Source organism: Somniosus microcephalus, chromosome 4 (assembly GCF_052327205.1).
Source record: "Somniosus microcephalus isolate GS21.2 chromosome 4, FLI_Smic_1.0, whole genome shotgun sequence".
NCBI classification, from domain to species: domain Eukaryota; kingdom Metazoa; phylum Chordata; class Chondrichthyes; order Squaliformes; family Somniosidae; genus Somniosus; species Somniosus microcephalus.
This window is the reverse complement of record NC_140990.1, coordinates 69,749,623-69,773,509: the sequence shown is the minus strand read 5'-3', so window position 1 is coordinate 69,773,509 and position 23,887 is coordinate 69,749,623. Positions and strand designations below refer to the sequence as shown.

Genomic DNA, 23,887 nt, shown 5'->3' with positions numbered 1-23,887 from the left:
CGCCCTGCCCAAGATGGCAGCCCGTGACCCCGTTCTGCCCAAGATGGCAGCCGGTGACCCCGCTGACCCGGGCGGCCCATGACCCCGCTGACTCAGGCAGCCCGTGACCCCACTGACCCGGGCGGCCGGGCCTGTCCCTGCGGGGTAAACCCGAGGCCTGTGGGCTCTAATTCGGGGCCTGAGGCCTACACCGGGTGTTTGTGAAGCTTCCCAGCCCAGCCGCAGCTCCAATTCCTCCTTCTGTCCCCGGGAGAAAGCCTCACAGCCGCCGCCCCACAGCTGGATGAGCCCTGGCCCCGGGGGCTGTTATTCGGGCCTAAGGCCGCAGCCCCTTTATTATAAAGCCGGCCTTGTGGTTTATTCTCGCACTGCGCCCGCCCGCCCTCGATCCCTCCCTCTCCCCCTCCCTCCCCCCTTCCCTCCCTCTCCCCCCTCTCTCCCTCCCTCCTTTCTCCCCCTCCCTCTCCCTCCCTCCCTTCTCCCCCTCCCTCTCTCACCCCCTCCCTCCCCCCTCCCTCCCTCCTCCCGCTCCCTCCCCCTCCCTCCCCTACTGCATCCACCCGCCCTCCCTCTCCTATCGCATCCGCCCGCCCTCCCTCTCCTACCGCGTCCGCTCTGTCCCGACCGCCATCTTCCTCCAGGCGGCCCAGGAACCCGGCTCTACTGCGCCTGCGCACCGGGCCCCTGTCACTCAGATAGGGCGTATTCCCAACCGCGCAGCATTCTGGGTACCCACAGCCGCCATTGAGGATGTGAAGAAATTCCTGATAATTGAATTTTTTTATACGTATCAGCGGCCTGTCCTCTAAATAATATTTTGGGTCTTGGGTGAATGGAGCGGTTGAGGAACAGAATAGGCGCATTTGGACCAGGAAGTGAAGCGAGAAAACATTTTTTTTATTATTTCATGGGATGTGGGCGTCGCCGGCAAGGCCAGCATTTATTGCCCATCCTTAATTGCCCTCGAGAAGGTGGTGGTGAGCCACCTTCTTGAACCACTGCACTCCACAGTGCTGTTCGGGAGGGAGTTCCAGGATTTTGACCCAGTGACGATGAAGGAACAGCGATATACTTCCAAGTCAGAATGGTGTGTGACTTGGAGGGGATGGCGTTCCCATGCACCTGCTGCCTTGTCCTTCTAGGTGGAAGAGGTTGCGGGTTTGGGAGGTGCTGCTGAAGAAGCCTTGGCAAGTTACATATTAAAAAATAACCTGGCCGTTGACCTCTGCCCCACGATGATATCGCAATCACTATTGCGAGCGGGCACTTTAGGGATCAGTGATAGACGTGAGGACTGTGGTTAGGGTGATACAGTCAGGGGTTGGGGTTAGGGATTACGTTAATGATTCGGGTTAGGATCTTACAGTTAGGCTACCAAGGCTAGGAGAGGCTCTCTGAAAGATATGGGGAGCTGGGACTTGTCCATGAGGGTAACCAAATTTATGAGAACTTAAAAATTCTAGAGTAAGACAAGGGAAAAGGCCCAAAAATGGAACAATCGGTAGCAGGAAATCCATTCGTCTCCTCTTATCATGGAAAAACCAAGGAATTGACACACTGTTTAAAACAAAGCTGATTTATTTGGCATATATCCAGAATCAACATCACTGAAACAGATTATCTGGTTATTATCACATTGCTGTTTGTGGGAGCTTGCTGTGCCCAAATTGGCTGTCATTTGTCCAACATTACAACAGTGACAACACTTCAAAAAAAAAGCATCTCATTGACTGTAAAGCACTTTGGGACGTCCGGTGGTCATGAAAGGCGCTATATAAATGTAAGTCTTTCTTTTAATATTAAATTCCACCCCAGTTAGAAGGGTTATTAACACCAGCAGAGTGAACATGGTTCAGTCCTGGATGTGATTAACAGCAGCAAAAACAGCAGAATCCAACCCCTGCTGTCACACGTGAACTTGCTGGTGTGCCAGCAGGTTGGATGACTGGGAGAATTCCTTCGCACACACGGAGCAGATGAATGGCCTCCTCCTCGTGTGAACACACTGGTGTGCCACAGGTTGGATGAACCTCTTCCCGCAGTGAGAGCAACTAAACGGTCTCTCATCAGTGTGAACTCGCTGGTGTTTAATCAGACTCACAGAGCGTTTAAAGCTTTTCCCGCAGTCCAAGCATTTAAAAGGTTTCTCCCCAGAGTGAACTCGCCGGTGTCTCACCAGCTCTGCCGAGCGTTTAAAGCTGTTCCCACATTTAGAGCATTGAAACGGTCTCTCATCAGTGTGAACTCGCTGGTGTTTAATCACTCCCTCTGAACTTTTAAATCTGTTCCCACATTCAGAGCATTTAAAAGGTCTCTCGTCAGTGTGAATACGCTGGTGTTTAATCAGCTCTGCAGCACTTTTAAAGCTATTCCCACAGTCAGAGCATTGAAGTGGTCTCTCGTCAGTGTGAACTCGCTGGTGTCTAATTAGACCCACAGAGCGTTTAAAACTGCTCCCACAGTCCAAGCATTTAAACGGTCTCTCATCAGTGTGAACTCGCTGGTGTTTAATCAGATCTGCAACACGTTTAAAGCTGTTTCCACAGTCAGTGCAGTTAAATGGTCTCTCGTCGGTGTGAACTCGCTGGTGTTTACTCAGCTCACCAGCGCTTTTAAAGCTGTTCCCACAGTCAGAGCATTGAAAAGGCCTCTCCCCAGTGTGAACACGCTGGTGTTCAGTGAGATTGGATGAGTGCTTGAATCTCTTTTCGCAGTGAGAGCAACTGAATAGTCTCACTTCAGTGTGAACTCGCTGGTGTCTAATCAGTCCCTCAGAGCTTTTAAAGTTGTTCTCACAGACAGAGCATTTAAAAGGTTTCTCATCAGTGTGAACTCTCTGGTGTCTTATCAGGTGGCATGGCCAAGTGAATCCCTTCCCACATACGGAGCAGGTGAACGGCCTCTCCCCAGTGTGACTGCATCGATGAGTTTCCAGCTGGGACGGGGAACTGAATCCCTTCCCACAGTCCCCACATTTCCACGGTTTCTCCGTGGTGCGGGTATCCTTGTGTCTCTCCAGGTTGGATGATTGGTTGAAGCCTCATCCACACACAGAACACGTGTACGGTTTCTCCCCGCTGTGAATGGTGCGATGTTTTTTCAGGCTGTGTAACTGGTTAAAGCTCTTTCCACAGTCAGTGCACGGGAACACTCTCACTCGGGTGTGTGTGTCTCGGTGCTTTTCCAGTCACACTGATGTTTGAAATCTTTTCCCACAGACAGAAGAGAGAAACATTTCTCCTTCCACATTCAAAGGCCGATGATATTCAGGTCCTGATGAATTGAGTGACTGTCAGATCTTGTTGTGATGTTTGGTTTGAGTTTCCCGTCTGTAAATCCTCCCCTTCTAATACCCTGTAAAAGGAGTTTACAAAAGTCATCACTGTAAGTACAGGATAGAAATCCAGACCAGACAATTTTAGTTTCTATGGAACATTCTTTCCTCTCTTGTTCCCCCAAAGCTGTAAATCCCCGTCCCACACACTCTCCCTCCTCCCTGTGCTGAAATCCAAACCCATCGCACCATCTCCAACATTTCTTTCCTCCACTCCCAGTTTTCCCCCTCCCTCTACTCTGGTTGGGTTCAGTTCTCCACCCGCTGTGTGCAGAGTGAGAATAGAATCAATGAGTCAATGATTGTCTCTCCTGGTCACTGGGACCCTGAAGCCCCGCCCACTCTTTGGTCCTGCCCAAGATGGTGGGCGATTATACAACAGACATTTGTTCTCCAGATAAAGAAGGACCTGCAGAGTGTTTCCAGGAATTCCCTGTTTTATTGATGTGTGTGTGTTAGTCACCAGGAAAGCTAAAAATACATGACCAGAACATCCGTGGGGGTGCGATCCTGACAGTTACTCTGTGATCACTCCCGCTGCTGAATTCCAGCACTGACCCTGCTGAAGGTTGTAAACTCAGGGAGTGGGGCCTCCAGGAGTGGACGGTAAGAAAGCTGGGTTTCGGTATCCTGACAAATATATGGCGAGAGCCAGAGGAATCCTTACTGAGGAACCGCCTGGGGTTTTACCGGCCAGCGTAGGTCTAGGGGTGAAAGATGCCTGACTCCCTGAACTGTCTTACACTGAACCCAGGTCGGGTCGAGGTGAGTTCAGTTTATTAAACCTCAGTCTGGGGTTTTCCCGGCCAGCGTAGGTCGAGGGGTGAAAGATGCCTGACTCCCTGAACTGTTTTACACTGAACCCAGGTCGGGTCGAGGTGAGTTCAGTTTATTAAACCTCAGTCTGGGGTTTTCCCGGCCAGCGTAGGTCTAGGGGTGAAAGATGCCTGACTCCCTGAACTGTCTTACACTGAACCCAGGTCGGGTCGAGGTGAGTTCAGTTTATTAAACCTCAGTCTGGGGTTTTACTGGCCAGCGTAGGTCTAGGGGTGAAAGATGCCTGACTCCCTGAACTGTTTTACACTGAACCCAGGTCGGGTCGAGGTGAGTTCAGTTTATTAAACCTCAGTCTGCTTCCCCTCAAGCTGCTGAGTGAGTGAATCAACACTTTCTTCACAAATCACCAGAAAGCCAGACCACAAGTCACGCCCTCAACTCCGTTTATTGGTAACAACTCTCAACTTCTGGTTACATTTGGACACAGGGATGCTTTACAGACAAGTATAAATGTAATCAGAGTCACCCAGCAGTTATACAGTGAAGAGTATCTTAACAAAACAAGCAGCAAAGGTTACCCAGGCTATTCAGTGAATCGCTGTCAATCAACACTAATGGATGCTGAGTATTAATTACAACAGGGACCAGTGGTTATAAATTGGTGAGATTACTTTAAGAATAATTCCTTTGATAGCTGACACGTTAACAGCTTTGAACAGCCCGTTTATCAAATAGCTCAAGTCTACGTGTGATTACCAACATTCAGTGTTTACATAACCTCCTCCTCTAGTTGTAGAACAGACTTTCTCCTGTCAGTATAGAGCGAGAGGATTGGGCCGTGACCTGTTTGCAGGCGCGATGCTCTATTCACACATCGAAGGTGAGAGAGATGCTGCAGGCCACATGCTATGTCCAGTAGGGGTTATTCACATCAGACACAACCGCCAACTGTCAGAATGAACATGGTTCAGTCCTGGATGTGATTAATAGCAACAATAACAGCAGAATCCACCCCCTGCAGTCACTTGTGAACTCGCTGGTGTCTCAGCAGGGTGGATGACCGAGTGAATCCCTTCCCACATACAGAGCAGGTGAACGGCCTCTCCCCAGTGTGAATGCGTTGGTGTTTCAGCAGATCACTTCTGCTTTTAAAGCTCTTCTCACAGTCAGAACATTTAAAAGGTCTCTTATCAGTGTGAACAAGTTGGTGAGCAGTGAGGCTGCATGACTGAGTGAATCCCTTCCCACACACAGAGCAGGTGAATGGTCTCTCCCCAGTGTGAACTCGCCAGTGTGTCAGCAGTTTGGATTCCTGTGAGTATCCCTTTCCACACACTGAACAGGTGAATGGCCTCTCCCCAGTGTGAATACGCTGGTGTGTCAGAAGGTTTGATGACTGACTGAATCCCTTCCCACACATGGAGCAGGTGAATGGCCTCTCCCCGGTGTGACTGCGTCGATGAGTTTCCAGCTCAGATGGGTAACTGAATCCCTTCCCACAGTCCCCACATTTCCACGGTTTCTCCGTGGTGCGGGTGTCCTTGTGTCTCTCCAGGTTAGATGATCAGTTGAAGCCTCGTCCACACACAGAACACGTGTATGGTTTCTCCCCGCTGTGAACGGTGCGATGTTTTTCAGGCTGTGTAACTGGTTAAAGCTCTTTCCACAGTCAGTGCACTGGAACACTCTCACTCGGGTGTGTGGGTCTCGGTGCTTTTCCAGTCACACTGATGTTTGAAATCTTTTCCCACAGACAGAACAGACAAACATTCCTCCTTCCACATTCAAAGGCCGATGATATTCAGGTCCTGATGAATCGAGTGATTCTGTCAGATCTTGATGTGATGTTTGGTTTGAGTTTCCCATCTGTAAATCCTCCCCTTCTAATACCCTGTAAAAGGAGTTTACAAAAGTCATCACTGTAAGTGCAGGATAGAAATTCAGAACAGACAATTCTAGTTTACATAGAAACATAGAAGATAGGAGCAGGAGTACGCCATTCGGCCCCTTGAGCCTGCTCCGTCATTCGATGAGATCATGGCTGATCATCCAAACTTAGTACCCTGTCCCTACCTTCTCCCCATATCCCTTGATACCTTTAGCCTTAAGAAATATATCTAACTCCTTCTTGAATATATTTAAAGACTTGGCCTCAACCACCTCCTGTGGTAGAGAATTCCACAGGTTCACCACTCTCTGGGTAAAGAAATTCTTCCTCATCTCTGTCCTAAATGGCTTACCCCTTATCCTTAGACTATGACCCCTGGTTCTGGACTCTCCGACCATCAGGAACATTCTACCTGCATCTACTCTGTCTAGTCCTGTTAGGATTTTGTAAGTTTCGATGAGATCCCCTCTCATTCTTCTAAACTCCAGCGAGTATAAGCCCAATCGACCCAATCTCTCCTCATACGTCATTCCTGCCATCCCAGGGATCAGCCTTGTGAATCTTCGCTGAACTCCTTCCATGGCAAGAACATCCTTCCTCCGATAAGGCGACCAAAACTGCACACAGTACTCAAGGTGTGGTCTCACCAAGGCCCTGTGCAACTGCAGCAGGACATCCTTGCTCCTGTACTCAAACCCTTTCGCTATGAAGGCCAACATACCATTTGCCTTCTTCACCGCCTGCTGCACCTGCATGCTTACCATCAGAAGGATGTTCTTGCCATGGAAGGAGTTCAGCGAACATTCTTTCCTCTCTTGTTCCCAAATCATGTGGTCCATTCAAACTAAAAGAAACCAAAATAAGCAACAAAGTCCCTCCAAAAGCAAAGGGAACCTTCCCAAATAAACCAGAATATTGTTCCCAGTGTCTGAGAGACACTCTGTACCCTGAGGTGCCCACCGGTCGAGGAAGGTATCAAGTGAACCGGTGGACACCGCCTGCTCCCTCTCCAGAGCCACCTGGGCACGAAGAAGACTGCAGAACAACAACTTGTATTTATATCGCGCCTTTGCCATAGTAAAACATTCCAAGGTGCTTCACAGGAGTGTTAGAAATCAAAATTTGACAGAGCCACATAATAGGGCAGATGACCAAAATTAGGGCATCTGCCCATATTAGGGCAGATGACCAAACGCTTGGTCAAAGAGGCAGGTTTTCAGGGGTGTCTTAAAAGAGGAAAGAGAGGTAGAGAGGCAGAGAGGTTTAGGGAAGGATATCCAGAGCTTAGGGCCCTGGCAGCTGAAGGCACGGCTGCCAATGGTGGAGCCATTATAATCAGGGATGCTCAAGAGGGCAGAATTAGAGGAGCGTAGATATCTCAGGGGGTTGTGGGGCTAGAGGAGGTTACAGAGATAGGGAGGGGCGAGACCATGGAGGGATTTAAAAACAAGGATAAGAATTTTAAAATTGAGGCGCTGCTTAACCGGGAGCCAATGTAGGCCAGCGAGCACAGGGTTGATGAGCGAACGGGACTTGGTGCAAGTTAGGACACGGGCAGCCGAGTTTTGGATGACCTCAAGTTTACGTAGGGTGGAATGTGAGAGGCCAGCCAGGAGTGCATTGGAATAGTCAAGTCTCGAGGTAACAAAGGCATGGATGAGGGGTTCAGCATCGGATGAGCTGAGGCAGGGGTGGAGTCGGGCGATGTTACAGAGGTGGCAATAGGCCATCTTAGTGATGGTGCAGAAATGTGGTCAGCTCTCATCTTGGAATCAAATACGACACCAAGGTTGTGAACAGTCTGGTTCAGCCTCAGACAGTTGTCAGGGAGAGGGATGGAGTCGGTAGCTAGGGAACGGAGTTTGTGACGGGGAGCGAAGACAATGGCTTCGGTCTTCCCAATATTTAGTTGGAGGAAATTTCTGCTCATCCAGAACTGGATTCCGGACAAGCAGTCTGACAATTTAGAGACAGCAGAGGGGTTGAGTGAGGTGGTGGTGAGATAGAGCTGGCTGTCATAAGAACATAACAATTCGGAGCTGGAGTGGGCCATACAGCCCTTCGAACCTGCTCCGCCATTCAGTAAGATCATGGCTGATCTTCGACCTCAACCCTACTTTCCCGACCGATCCCCATAAGCCTTGATTCCCCTAGAGTCCAAAAATCTATCTGTCTCAGCCTTGAATATAGTCAACGACTCAGCATTCACAGCCCTTTGGGGTAGAGAATTCCAAAAATTCACAACCCTCTGAGTGAAGAAATTCCTCCTCATTGCAGTAGTTAGCGTACATGTGGAAACTGACGCTGTGTTTTCAGATGATGTCGCTGAGGGGCAGCAGGTAGATGAGAAATAGGAGGGGGACAAGGATAGTTCCTTAGGAGACACTAGAGGTAACAGTGCTGGAGCAGGAAGAGAAGCCATGGCAGGAAATTCTTTGGCTACGACTGAATAGATAAGAATGGAACCAGGCGACTGCAGTCCCACCAGGTTGGACGATGGTGGAGAGGTGTTGGAGGAGGATGGTGTCAAAGGTTGCAGACAGGTCAAAGAAGGGATAGTTTCCCTTTGTCACAGTCACATAGGATGTCATTTATGACTTTAATAAGAGCTGTTTCGGTACTGTGACGGGGCAGAAACCTGATTGGAGGGATTCAAACATGGATTTCCAGAAAAGGTGGACTCGGATTTGGGAGGTGAAAAATCGTTCACGGACTTTGGAGAGGAAAGGGAGGTTGGAGATGGGGCGGTAGTTTGCAAGGACGGAGGGGAGGGGTCAAGGCTTTTTTTTTTGAGGTAGAGAGGCAGGCAGCCAGAGCGACCCCCCCAATGGGCCCCACCCATCCTGGACCTACAAATTGCTGTTTTCGCCAGGCCCAAGAGCAGGTCCAGGAGAAAATCCTCCGACTTACCCACCCCCCTCCGCGAAAGATTAGGAGCGTGGGGCTGAAGTGTAACCAAGAGTTGAGGAGCAGCCCCTTCAGGTAACTATACAGTGCTGCAACCTGTCACACTGAATATATACACGGCCCGTGGACTCCTCTAGGCCGCAAACATGACATGTGGCCTGGGAGTGGGTGAAGGTGATTAAAAACCTGTTGCCCAGGATGCTCCATCTACCGGGCACTGGGACCCGGTTGGAAACAGAGACCCTGAAGCCCCGCCCACTCCCTGTTCCTGGCCAAGATATCTGCGCATGCGCCGTGACCCCGCCCTGTCCAAGATGGCGACCAGTGACCCCGCTGACCCGGGTGGCCGGGCCTGTCACCGCGGGGCAAACGCGGGGCCTGTGGGCTCTTATTCGGAACCTGAGACCTACAGCAGGTGTCTATGAAGCTTCCCAGGCGTCCCGCACGTCCAATTCCTCCCCGAGCCCACAATCTCCTACCGCCTCCCGGAACCGTCTCTTCCGCTTCAGACCATCGCCAACTCGCACTGCGTAAGCTCAGATCACTGCCCGGTCCCGCGCCTGCGCACTGGGCTCCTGCAGTCATTAATGGGGCACATTCTGCTGCGCGAGGGATCCTGGGTAGACACTCGCTATTGAAAGACCCAATTGTTGATCAGAATTTTTTATGTCAACCCATGGACGTTGGGGCCGGATTGCAAATCAATAAAAGTAATAAATATATATTATTTCTTAAAACAGTTACTGAACCCTGTGGTATGCACAATCTGCAAGATGTCCAAAATCAGACCCCAACACCCCTTCCACTTCGCCCGGCACCTTCCCGTGCAAGCGCAGGAGATGCAACACATGCCCTTATACCTCCCCACTGTCCAGGGCCCCAAATGCCCCTTCCAGGTAAAACAGTGATTTACTTGTACTTCTTGCAATTTAGTATACTGTATTCGCTGCTCACGATGTGGTAATAATAATAATAATAATAATAATCAACTTTATTGTCATTGTTAGTGCACAAGTGCAGTACAACGAAATGTAGGCTTGCGGCTCCCGAGATTGTACATTTAGATTAAGACATTTAAACATTCAACATACATTTGGCTTGTAATACATTAACATAAACATAACCATAATAAAGTGCATTGGCAGATGTGCAGGCTTTAGAGTTTATTTGTGGAGTTCAGTAGGATGACAGCCCTGGGAAAGAAGCTGTTCCTGAATCTGGTCGTATGGGTGCGAATGCATCTGTAGCGTCTCCCAGATGGCAGGAGGGCGAACAGACTGTGGCTGGGGTGGGTAGGGTCTTTGATGCTCGACCGTGACCTCCGTAAACAGCGTTTCTGGTATATGTGCTCTATGGTCGGTAGCCGGGTGCCGGTAATGCGTTGGGCAGTTTTGACTACCCGCTGCAGGGCTTTCCGGTCATAGTAGCTACAGCTGCCATACCATACTGTGATACAGTTTGTCAGGATGCTCTCTATTGTACAGCGGTAAAAGTTAGAGAGGATCAGGGGTGACAGGTTACATCCCTTCAGCCTCCTTAGGAAATATAGGCGCTGCTGGGCCTTCTTCACCAGAGAGGAGGTGTTGAGGGACCAGGAGAGGTCTTCCGTGATGTGGACTCCGAGGAACTTAAAGCTGTCCACCCTTTCCACCACAGCCCCATTGATGTGGATCAATGTCTCCTCTACATTGGGGAGACCAAACGCAGATTGGGTGACCACCTTGCAGAACACCTCCGTTCAGTCCGTAAGGGGGACCCCAAGCTTCCGGTCGCCTGTCACTTTAATTCACCGCTCCACTCCCACTCAGACCTCACCGTCCTCGGCCTCTTGCATTGTTCCACTGAAGCTCAGCGTAAGCTCAAGGAACAGCACCTCTTTCGATTAGGCACTTTACAACCTTCTACACTCAATATAGAGTTCAACAATTTCAGATCATAACCTCGGCCCCTATCCTATATATATTTTTTGTCCACATCTTGGCCTAGAAATTCACTGGCATCCCGTTTGGGGTGCCAGCCTCACCAGGGCGCCAGAAGTACCACCCTGGAAGGAGTCGCGACCGCCTGCCGGAAATTCAGTTTCAGCACCCCAGACGGAAGCGCGGCGCTACTCGAGGCGCCCCGCATCCCTCTTGGGGCGCTGCAACTGAAAATCGCAGCGCAATGTGCCGCAGCGCCACACGCCACACTTCTTAAAGGGGAGGGGCCTGCTGCAGCACGATCGGCGATCGCGAGTGCCGGCAAAAGAGCCCGGCACCGAGGAGAAGTGCCGGGCTCTTGGGACACAGCCGGCACAACACAGGGGTGGGGGGCCGGGGAAGGCAGCGCGAAGAGGTGCTGGCAGGTGGCCAGCAAAAAAAATCGCCACCCCGCACCTCAGCGCCTCTTCTGCCGCAGGTAGGCCCCCCTGAACTGGTTGCAAATTGCAACTGGCGTTAAAGCAGGGGGCGCTACCAAATTTTGCGATGGGGCGGTAGCGGGGCGCTGCGCACACCGATGACGTCATCGGTAGCGGCGCAGCGCTAACGGCTAGCGCCACCATTAGCGTCCCGCTAAATTTAGCAGGAGACGTGGCCAGTGGCATAAAACCCACTAAGTGCCCTCTTTGGCGCTAATGGGTGGCGCAGCCCACTGAATTTCTAGGCCCTTTTGTTTGTGTCTTTTCTTCTCTCCCACATGGCAACTGTCTTTCATTCTGCCAGCGCAGTTTACACTTCATCTAGAGCCATCCTTTGTTTCTTAACCTGTCCTATCTCCTCTTGCCTTGAATATCTCTTAATGTCTCTTTAATTCTCCTGCCTTCCATCCTATCACAGACCTTCCCTTTTGTTCTTTCATCCCTCCCCCCTTTCCCAGCCTCTACACTTGCTTAAAAACCTGTTCCATTTCCTGCTTTTTTCCAGTTCTGACGAAAAGTCAGTGACCTGAAACGTTAACTCTGTTTCTCTCTTCACAGATGCTGCCTGACCTGCTGAGTATTTCCAGCATTTTCTGTTTTTATGCCAAAATCAGGCCATTTGGATTCAAGGGCCAGTGAGCAGAATGGATGGAAATTCCGGTACAAAACAGAAATCAGCGGGTAGTAGTTACGGGAAGTTTCTTGGACTGGCAGAAAGTGAAAAGTGGTGTCATGCAGGGATCTGTGCTGGGACCACTTTTCTTCGCCATCATTTGGACTCAGAAAATTGATGTACATAGGAACAGGAGGCCATTGAGTCCATCTAGCTTGTTTCACCATTCAGTTAGATCTTGGGTGGTCTGTACCTTATCTCCATCTACTCAACTTGGTTCAGTCACCCTTAATACTCTGACCTGACCAAAATCTATCAATCGCAATGGGATGTTGTCGCAATTTGCAGATGTCACCAAATCGGGTGGTATATAGCCAATAATATGGAGGAGTGCACCAAAATACAGGAAGACATAAGCAACCTTGCAGCTGGGCAGATAAATGGGAACTTAAATTCAATATAGTGAAATGTGAAGCGTTATTTTTGGTAGGAGGAATGCAGAGGCCAGTCATTGCTTAGAAGGTAAGAAGTTAGATGGGGTAGAGGAACTAAGATCTGGGAATACAGTCACCTAAATGACTACATTAGCAACACAAGTTGATAAGGCCATAAAGAGTGCAAAGAATGTACTGGAATTAATTTCCAGAATAGAATAAAAAAGCAGGGAGGTAATGTTAACTTTATATGGATCCTGTGTTTGACCACAGTTGGAGCACTGTATGTAGCTTTGGTCTACATACTACAAAAATGTGATTGAAGTGCTGGAGAAAGTGCAGGAAAGATTTACAAAGATGTTACCTGAATTAGGAGGATGCAACTATCAAGCAAGATTGAGCAGCCTGTGGCTCTCTTCCCTGGAAAAGAGAAGACTGACAGGAGACATAATATAGCTCTTTAAAGTTATGGAGGGGTTGGATAGCATGGATAAGGAGAAACTGTTTCCACTTATAGGTGAGTCAGAATAAGGGTCAGCAATTTAAGATAATAATTGTTGAAATAAAGTATTTAGGAGGAATTTTGTCACACACCGTGCAGTGAGAACTCGCTACCATGTGGATAGCAATGATGCATTTAAGGGGAGGCTTGATCCATCCATGAGGGAGAAGGCAATAGAGGGATATGGGAGCAGGATGGGAAGAGGAAATTAGAGTGGGAGGAGGCTCGTGTAGAGTATAAACGCTGGCACAGACCAGTTGGGCCGAATGGTCTGTTCTGGTACAGTAATCCGGTGCAGCAGGGGTGAATTAATACTCATGAGGCCCCCATCACACATTCAGTTCCCTAGACATTAACTCCATCTCCCTCCATTGCAATGTCTGCGGCTGAACCAGTTTGTTCGCAACCTCGGCATTCTATTTGACCCTGAGCTGAGCATCCGATCACATATCCACTCCATCACTAAGATCACCTCCTCCCACCTCCATAATATTGCCCATCTCTGCCCTTGCCTCAGCCTTTCTGCTGCTGAAAGCTTCATCCAAGCCGTTGTTACCTCCAGACTAGACTGTTACAATGCTCACCTGACCGGCCTTCCATCTTCCACCCTTTGTAAACTTCAGCTCATCCAAAACGCTTCTGCCCGTATCTTAACTCACGCCAACTCCTACTCATGCAGCACCCCTGTGCTCACTGATCTACACTGGTGTTTTTTCACCACTTTCCAATTAAAAAAAAACCTATTGCCAGCTTATTGAACCCTTTAACAGCCTCTCAAGTCGGACTCATAAACAATGAGGCCTCGTAAGTTTTCCTCAGAATGACAGGCCTGAACTGGAGTTAGAAAACACAGTTAGAAAACATTTAGCAATTAAACCAGACTGGGCTGGCCAGAGGTAGGAGTTAGTAAAGGAATAGTGGCGGCCAGCGCACTTCGCACGGTGGCTGAGGACCCGGACACTCAGGCTTCTGTTTAATTTATTGATTCATTTTGTTTATTGCCCCTCCGGCCCCAATCTCAACGAAATTACAAAAAAAGTTCCCCTCACCAATTGGGGCTTTCAATGATGGGGTGTTTACCAGAATGCCCCGCATGGCAGAATGTGTCCTATCATGAGCCCAGTGCGGATGCGCAGGACCGAGCATGCGCAGTGCGAGTGGAGGCTTTGGGCTGATGAGGAAGAGACTGTCCCAGGAGGCGGTAGGAGATTGTGGGCTCGGGGAGGAATTGGACCCGCGGGTGTAGGCCTCAGGCCCAGAATAAGAGCCCACAGGCCCCGTGTTTGCCCCGCGGTGACAGGCCCGGCCGCCCGGGTCAGCGGGGTCACTGGCCGCCATCTTGGACAGGGCGGAATCACGGCGCATGCGCGGCCATCTTGGCCATGAACAGAGAGTGGGCGGGGCTTCAGGGTCTCTGTTCCCAACCGGGTCCCAGTGCCCGGGAGCTGGAGCATCCTGGGCAACAGGTTTTTAATCACCTTCACCCACTCCCAGGGCGCATGTGATGTTTGCGGCCTAGAGGAGTCCACGGGCCGTGTATATATTCAGTGTGAGAGGTTGCAGCCCCTGTATAGTTACCTGAAGGGGCTGCTCCTCAACCCTTGGTTACACTTTAGCCCCACGCTCCTAATCTTTGCCCACCTGGTGCGGAGGGGGGTGGGTAAGTCGGAGGATCTTCTCCTGGACCTGCTCTTGGGCCTGGCGAAAACAGCAATTTGTAGGTCCAGGATGGGCGGGACCCATGGGGGGGGTCACTCTGGCTGCCTGCCTCTCTCCCGTGGCCTTGTCCGTGCCCGGGTGGCCCTGGAGAGGGAGCAGGCAGTGTCCACCGGTTCACTTGATACCTTCCGCGACCGGTGGGCACCTCAGGGTACAGAGTGTCTCTCAGACACTGGGAACAACATTCTGGTTTAGTTGGGAAGGTTCGCTTTGCTTTTGGAGGGACTTTGTTGCTTATTTTGAATTCTTTTCATTTGATTAGACCACATATTTGGGGGAACAGGAGAGGAAAGAATGTTCCATAGAAACTAGAATTGTCCTGAATTTCTATCCTGTACTTTCAGTGATGACTTTTGTAAACTCCTTTTACAGGGTATTAGAAGGGGAGGATTTACAGACGGGAAACTCAAACCAAACATCACATCAAGATCTGACAGAGTCACTCCATTTATCGGAACCTGAATATCATTGGCCTTTGAATGTGCAAGGAGAAATGTTTGTTTGTTCTGTCTGGGAAAAGACTTCAAACATTACTGTGACTGGAAAAGCACCGAGACACTCACACCTGAGTGTCAGTGTTCCAGTGCACTGATTGTGGAAAGAGCTTTAACCAACCTGAAAAAACATCGCACCGTTCACAGCGGGGAGAAGCCGTACACGTGTTCTCTGTGTTGTCGAGACTGATCGTCGAACCTGAAGAGACACAAGGACACCCGCACCACAGAGGAAATGTGGGGATTGTGGGAAGGGATTCAATTACCCATCCCAGTTAGAAACTCATTGATGCAGTCACACTGGGAAGAGGCCGTTCACCTGCTCCGAGTGTGGGAAGGAATTTACTAAATCATCCCACCTGCTGACACACCAGCGAGTTCACACTGGAGAGGATCCATTCACCTGCTCCGTGTGTGGGAAGGGATTCAGTCTGTTATATAACATGCTCAGACACCAAAATGTTCACACTGTTGCCACACAATTTAATAGCTCCGTGTGTGGGAATGAATTCACTCAATCGCCTAACCAGCGAGTTCACACTGACGAGAGTCTGTTTAAATGTTCTGACTGTGGGAACTGCTTTAAAAGCTCTGAGGAACTGATTAATCACCAGCGCCTTCACACTGGGGAGAGACGTTCACCTGCTTCGTGTGTGGGAAGGGATTCACTAACTCCTCCAGCCTCTCTGCACACCAACTTGTTCACTCTAATAAGAGACCGTTTAAATGTTCTGACTGTGAGAAGAGCTTTAAAAGCAGAAAGCATCTGATACAACACCAATGCACTCACACCGGGGAGAGACCGTTCACCTGCTCCATGTGTGGGAACAGATTCACTCAGTCATCCCACCTCGCTGCACATCAACTAGTTCACACTGATAAGAGACCATTTAAATGTTCTGAGTGTGAGAAGAGCTTTGAAAGCACAGTTGATCTCCTGAGACACCAGCAAGTTCACACTGGGGAGAAGCCGTTCACCTGCTCTGAGTGTGGGAAGGGATTCACTCGGTCATCCAGCCTGCTGTCACACCAGCGAGTTCACAAGCGACTGCAGGGGTTGGATTCTGCTGTTATTGCAGCTGTTAATCACATCCAGGACTGAACCATGTTCATTCTGACAGTTGGGATTTGTATCTGCTGATCTTAATAACCCCAATAACTGGGTTGGAGTTTAATATTCTGAATATCTGTCAAATAAATCAACTTTGTTTCAAATACACAGTGTGTTGAGTATCTGATTTCTCCAAGATAAGAGGAGACTAATTAATGTCCTTTTACCGACTGCTCCATTTTTGGGCTTTTTCTGCTTTCTAACTCTAGATTATTTCTGTTCTCATACCTTCGGTTACTTTCATGGACAAGTCCCAGTTCCCCATACATTCCAGAGTGCCTCTCCTAGCCTTGGTATCCAGGGAAGGAATCGATAACACGCCCAGGATTACTAAACACAAACCCAGTCTGTTAATCACTTTCAGCTATTGGGCTTAGTGTGTGTCCCACAGCATCTCTCTCACCTTCGATGTGCGAATAGTGCATCATGCCTGCAAACTGCGTTTTGTATTTGCCCTTGCCCCGGGTTTTCCGATGAGCTTGTCCTGGGGCCCAGTGGGCTTTCACTGCTCCGGGGTGTTTCCGGGCATGTCCTTGCTGCCCCTGGAATTCCCACACATTGCCCCCTGGGTGTGAGGCCAGCGCTCTGTGCCTTTAAACACTGGAGTGAAGCCGAGTCCTGCAGGCACACAGTCACCAGGAGGAGTTTCTAACCGTCCGCACCGACCTTTTGGGGAGATTATCCCACTTTTGGGCCGGTTGTGGTTTCTTCCCATTGTCCTGTTGCTTGTTCCCTTGGATTGGATCTTTATTTGTTCCCTTTGGTTTGGTTTCAGTTTCACTGCTGGACCCACCACTCAAAGCACTTTGTCTGATCTGCCCCCGGGAATGAGCAGACTCCTCCCTCACCTCCCACACTGCACCATCTATGTTTAAATGAGGGGAGAGTGTAAACCCGGGGAGTCCGCCGTATTCACCGGGCGAAATGTACCAGTGGCAGCGATGGACGAGGAGTGGAGTTTCAGCCCCGATATCTCACTCCCTCCACACAAGTCCAGATCAGCATCAGCCCCCTGCCCCGGGATCACCTCCTCCACCCCTTGAAGCCCAATCGGGAGAAAGAAGGACACCCTCTGTATAAAGAGACTCCTTGTGTTCTCTCCTGTAATGATATCAGCAAATAGAGATGGTATTTGCCTGTTCGATTATGATGCCTTAACAGCATGTTTGCATGTATTGATTGCTTGTGCCTGACCAGCAGAGGGCATGTGACCGAGACAAGCAAGGCAGTTTAGTTTAGTTTCGGTTTTGTTCTAGATGCATCACTAGCATGATGTCTCCTGTAAATGCTGTTAAAAGGGTTGAATAAGCTTTAGATTAAAAGACATTCTCTTTCATAAATGTCTCGTCATTGAACCCACAAAGAAATCAATACACTCTCCCACCACTCGAATCCCTCAGATATCTGGGGAAGTGCACAGACTCACAGCTAAGGGTTCGACAGTCAATGGAAACACCAGGGGGGCAATGGACCCCCTGCCCAGAACCCTGAATGGTGCAAAAGGGACAGGCCCAATCCCATTGGTGATCATTAAAGGTGGAGGGTGAGAGCACAGTGAGGAGACCCACTGAGTGAATGTTTCAAACCCCATCGACTCCAGCACCATCTCCAGAGAGACTCTCAACTCGGGACAAAGTCTTCTGAGAAAGAATGGAGAGGGCAAGCGCTTGGATCAGCCTCAGAACCTGCAGCCTGGGGAGCGTTTAGTAGTCATCGGATCAAATCGTCCTCGCAAACAGTGGACAACCATCAACCGCCTCAGAAACGGTCATGGTACATGCTGCCACCTTCTCCATAGATGGAAGATTAAAGCATCCCCATCATGTGACTGTGGAGCTCCTGATCAGACCCTGGAGCCCATCATTGAGCACTGCACTCAGAGGAAATTCACAGGCAGCCGACAAGATATCCACACTGTTACACAGGAAGCTTTGGCCTGGATATCTGACTTAGATATTGACATTTGATTTGATTTCCTACTATCATACGAAAAAAAAAGATTGGACTTTATCTGATTGTCTCCTTCAGGCAGTCTGTCTGATCGGGAGGGGATCGGCGAATCAGACTCACTGAGGTGATAGTTTACACAATATCTTTGAATCACCATTGAGAGGGGAGGCGGGTCTGTCCCCAGGAACCCTGGTCTGTTACAGGATAAGGGAGATGGGTCTGTGGGGTCTGTCCCCAGGAACCCTGGTCTGTTACAGGATAAGGGAGATGGGTCTGTGGGGTCTGTCCCCAGGAACCCTGGTCTGTTACAGGATAAGGGAGATGGGTCTGTGGGGTCTGTCCCCAGGAACCCTGGTCTGTTACAGGATAAGGGAGATGGGTCTGTCCCCAGGAACCCTGGCCTGTTACAGGATAAGGGAGATGGGTCTGTGGGGTCTGTCCCCAGGAACCCTGGTCTGTTACAGGATAAGGGAGATGGGTCTGTCCCCAGGAACCCTGGCCTGTTACAGGATAAGGGAGATGGGTCTGTGGGGTCTGTCCCCAGGAACCCTGGTCTGTTACAGGATAAGGGAGATGGGTCTGTGGGGCCTGTCCCCAGGGACCCTGGTCCGTTACAGGGTAAGGGAGATGGGTCTGTGGGGTCTGCCCCCAGGAACCCTGGTCTGTTACAGGATAAGGGAGATGGGTCTGTGGGGTCTGTCCCCAGGAACCCTGGTCTGTTACAGGATAAGGGAGATGGGTCTGTGGGGTCTGTCCCCAGGAACCCTGGTCTGTTACAGGATAAGGGAGATGGGTCTGTGGGGTCTGTCCCCAGGAACCCTGGTCTGTTACAGGATAAGGGAGATGGGTCTGTGGGGTCTGTCCCCAGAAACCCTGGTCTGTTACAGGATAAGGGAGATGGGTCTGTCCCCAGGAACCCTGGTCTGTTACAGGATAAGGGAGATGGGTCTGTGGGGTCTGTCCCCAGGAACCCTGGTCTGTTACAGGATAAGGGAGATGGGTCTGTGTGGTCTGTCCCCAGGAACCCTGGTCTGTTACAGGGTAAGGGAGATGGGTCTGTGGGGTCTGTCCCCAGGAACCTTGGTCTGTTACAGGATAAGGGAGATGGGTCTGTGGGGCCTGTCCCCAGGAACCCTGGTCTGTTACAGGATAAGGGAGATGGGTCTGTGGAGTCTGTCCCCAGGAACCCTGGTCTGTTACAGGATAAGGGAGATGGGTCTGTGGGGTCTGTCCCCAGGAACCCTGGTCTGTTACAGGATAAGGGAGATGGGTCTGTGGGGTCTGTCCCCAGGAACCCTGGTCTGTTACAGGATAAGGGAGATGTGTCTGTGGGGTCTGTCCCCAGGAACCCTGGTCTGTTACAGGATAAGGGAGATGGGTCTGTGGGGTCTGTCCCCGGGAACCCTGGTCTGTTACAGGATAAGGGAGATGGGTCTGTGGGGTCTGTCCCCAGGAACCCTGGTCTGTTACAGGATAAGGGAGATGGGTCTGTGGGGCCTGTCCCCAGGGACCCTGGTCCGTTACAGGGTAAGGGAGATGGGTCTGTGGAGTCTGTCCCCAGGAACCCTGGTCTGTTACAGGATAAGGGAGATGGGTCTGTGGGGTCTGTCCCCAGGAACCCTGGTCTGTTACAGGATAAGGGAGATGGGTCTGTGGGGTCTGTCCCCAGGAACCCTGGTCTGTTACAGGATGAGGGAGATGGGTCTGTGGGGTCTGTCCCCAGGAACCCTGGTCTGTTACAGGATAAGGGAGATGGGTCTGTGGTGTCTGTCCCCAGGAACCTTGGTCTGTTACAGGATAAGGGAGATGGGTCTGTGGTGTCTGTCCCCAGGAACTCTGGTCTGTTACAGGATAAGGGAGATGGGTCTGTGGGGTCTGTCCCCAGGAACCCTGGTCTGTTACAGGATAAGGGAGGTGGGTCTGTGGGGTCTGTCCCCAGGAACCCTGGTCTGTTACAGGATAAGGGAGATGGGTCTGTGGGGTCTGTCCCCAGGAACCCTGGTCTGTTACAGGATAAGGAAGGTGGGTCTGTGGAGTCTGTCCCCAGGAACCCTGGTCTGTTGCAGGATAAGGGAGATGGGTCTGTGGGGTCTGTCCCCAGGAACCCTGGTCTGTTACAGGATAAGGGAGATGGGTCTGTGGGGTCTGTCCCCAGGAACCCTGGTCTGTTACAGGATAAGGAAGGTGGGTCTGTGGGGTCTGTCCCCAGGAACCCTGGTCTGTTACAGGATAAGGGAGATGGGTCTGTGGAGTCTGTCCCCAGGAACCCTGGTCTGTTGCAGGATAAGGGAGATGGGTCTGTGGGGTCTGTCCCCAGGAACCCTGGTCTGTTACAGGATAAGGGAGATGGGTCTGTGGGGTCTGTCCCCAGGAACCCTGGTCTGTTACAGGATAAGGGAGATAGGTCTGTGGGGTCTGTCCCCAGGAACCCTGGTCTGTTACAGGATAAGGGAGGTGGGTCTGTGGGGTCTGTCCCCAGGAACCCTGGTCTGTTGCAGGATAAGGGAGGTGGGTCTGTGGGGTCTGTCCCCAGGAACCCTGGTCTGTTGCAGGATAAGGGAGATAGGTCTGACACAGCCCTCCGCCCAGCACCACCTCTTATTACTGACTGGCAGTGATGCCCTTATTTATAGTGGGAGGGCGGAGCTGTGGGAAAACAGCTCAGTGCAACACATAAGGATTGAGGGTAAGCAGCACAGAGCCTATCAGATGTTGGGAGTATAAGAACATTAACGTAAGAATTAGGAGCAGGAGTGGGCCATTCGACCCCTCGAGCCTGCTCCGCCATTCAATAAGATCATGGCTGACCTTTGCCCTCAACTCCACTTTCCCACCATATCCCCATATCCCTTACTTTCCCTCGAGTCCAAAAATCTATCGATCTCAGCCTTGAATATAGTCAGCAACTCAGCACCCACAACCCTCTGGGGTAGAGAATTCCAACGAATCACAACCCTCTGAGTGAAGAAATTGCTCCTCATCTCAGTCCTGAATGGCCGACCCCTTATCCTGAGACTATGGCCCCTAGTTCTAGACTCTCCAGCCAGGGGAAACAACCTCTCAGCATCTACCCTGTCAATCCCCTTCAGAATCTTGTATGTTTCAGTGAGATCACCTCTCATTCTTCTAAACTCCAGAGAGTATCGGCCCATTCTACACAATCTCTCATCATAGGACAGCCCTCTCATCCCAGGAATCAATCTAGTGAACCTTCGTTGCACCGCCTCCAAGGTAAGTATCTCCTTCCTTAGATAAGGAGACCAAAACTGAGCACAGTACTCCAGGTGTGGTCTCACCAAGGCCCTGTACAATTGGAGCAAGACTTCCTTACTCTTATACTCCAACCCCCTTGCAATAAAGGCCAACATGCCATTTGCCTTCCTAATTGCTTGCTTTATCTGCATGCTAACTCTTGTAGGTAGGTGAACCCGCACCTCCCGTCTTATAATCCCAGAATCCGACATGAACCCCTTCTGGGTGGAGTAAAATGATCAAGGCTCACAAACTCAGTACAACTCAGTCTGTCTTTAACTATTTATTGTACTCCAATAACATACAAACATCAATGCACTATTCCCTTATAACTCCAAACAATACCAACATACACCGTTGCCTTTAACTATTTAATTTCAAACACACTCACCCCGGCGATCAAGTGGAGGAGTCTGTTTCCATCTGTACGGGTGATTAAACCCTCCGCAGTTTTCCTCGCAAGTTGCCCTGTTCCCTTTCTAAACACACCCTTTTATAATACAAAAGATCAAAGTCTGTGACAATAGATTGACACAAACCCTTTCCCTTTTGATTGTACCATCTTAATCTCATTTTTCTGCCATTCTGTTCGATTTCAAACCATACTTCTTCTTCTTCTTAGGCAGTCCCTCAGAACCGAGGATGATTTGCTTCCACATTAAAAATGAGTTCTCAGGTGGCCGATGAGTCCAATGTGGGACCTACAGTCTCTGTCACAGGTGGGGCAGACGGTGGTTGAAGGGGCGGGTGGGTGGGGTACTTGGGTTGATGTGCGCTCCTTGCACTGCCTGCGCTTACAATACAAAAAGAAATATCTTCATCCTGTTGGATGTTCGACCATTATTACACAAAGAAATGTCTTGATTAGACACTTCCTTGCTTATCATCAGTTTGAAAGGTTCTTTTTCTTAGGCAGTCCCTCGGAACCGAGGATGACTTCCTTCCACACTAAAGGTTAGTGAATGTGTTTCAATCCAGCGACAATCCTGAAATTAACATTTCCAAAAGATGTTCCAGACTCGGTGGAGCCAATTGTAAGTGTGGTTAACAGCTGGAGTGAGGAGTTTCGCTGGACAGGACAGTCAGTTGAATTTACACAAACACAGGCCATTGTGTGGTTCGATTGTTCCAGCCACTTCCTTGATTAGCATATTCATGAAGTAAAAGGAGTCGTGTCTGTGGTTCTTGTGCTGTTTAATCCAGAGCGTGTATTACACATTCCCTTTAAAAGTCTCGCTGGTTCCTCAGGTGATGCTGGGATACGAAGTTTGGTCAGTTTCTTATGATTGGTCAATTTCACAAAACTGCCTTTACAGACCAGCCGTTTGACTTTAATGTTGGTATCATTTGTGTTGAATGCGTTCTTGCTGCAGGAACTGGCTACACTCGGAGTTTCTTGTATGAGGACACCTAAATCTCTCTAAACACCAACATTTAATACAATAGCAAAATACTGCGGATGCTGGGAATCTGAAATAACAACAGAAAACGCTGGAAAAACTCAGCAGGCCAGGCAGCATCAGTGGAGAGAGAAACAGAGTTAACGTTTCAGGTCCAATATTTAATAGTTTCTCACCTTAACAATATTCTGTTTTCCTATTCTTCCTACCAAAGTGAATAACCTCACATTTCCCCACATTATGCTCCATCTGCCACCTTACTGCCCACTCACTAGTCTATCTATATCCCTTTGCAGACTCTGTGTTCTCCTCACAGCTCACTGTCCCACCTAGCTTTGTATCAGCAGCAAACTTGGATACATTACACTCAGTCCCTTCATCTAGGTCATTAATATAGATTGTAAATAGCTGAGGCCCCAACACTGATCCTTGCAGCACCCCACTAGTTACAGCCTGCCAACAGGAAAATGACCCATTTCTCCCTACTCTCAGTTTTCTGTCCGTTAACCATTCCTCTCTCCATGATAATACATTAGCCCCAACCCCATGTGTAACAACCTTTTATGTGGTACCTTACTGAATGCCTTTTGGAAATCCAACTACATCCACTGGTTCCCCTTTATCTACTCTGCTAGTTACATCCTCAAAAAACTCTAATAAATTTGTCAAACACGATTTCACTTTCATAAAACCATGTTGACTCTGCCTAAATCATATTATCATTTTCTAAGTGCCCTATTCCACTTCCTTAACAATGGATTCCAGCGTTTTCCTGAGGACTGATGTCAGGCTAACTGGCCTGTAGATCCCTGTTTTCTCTCTCCCTCCTTTCTTGAATAGCGGGGTTACATTTGCTACCTTCCAATCCATGAGGACCTTTCCAGAATCTAGTGAATTTTGGAAGATCACGACCAATGCATCCACTATCTCTGCAGCCACCTCTTTTAGAACCCTAGGATGTAGGCCGTCAGGTCCAGGGGATTTGTCGGCTTTTAGCCCTGTTAGTTTCTCAAGTACTTTTTCTCGACTGATATGAATTACTTTAAGTTCCTCACTCGCATTAGCCCCTTGGTTCCCCACTATTTCTGGAATCTCAACATTCTCCAGT

The 23,887-nt window shown here is 49.8% G+C and overlaps 3 pseudogenes; 2 read left to right on the top strand and 1 right to left on the bottom strand.

Annotated features, from left to right (window-relative positions):
* Positions 1-23,887, top strand: part of LOC147119159 (uncharacterized) — a 207,233-nt pseudogene that overhangs the window by 137,440 nt on the left and 45,906 nt on the right.
* On the bottom strand, positions 1,561-13,453 carry LOC147119161 (uncharacterized; annotated as a pseudogene).
* On the top strand, positions 13,998-16,276 carry LOC147119160 (uncharacterized; annotated as a pseudogene).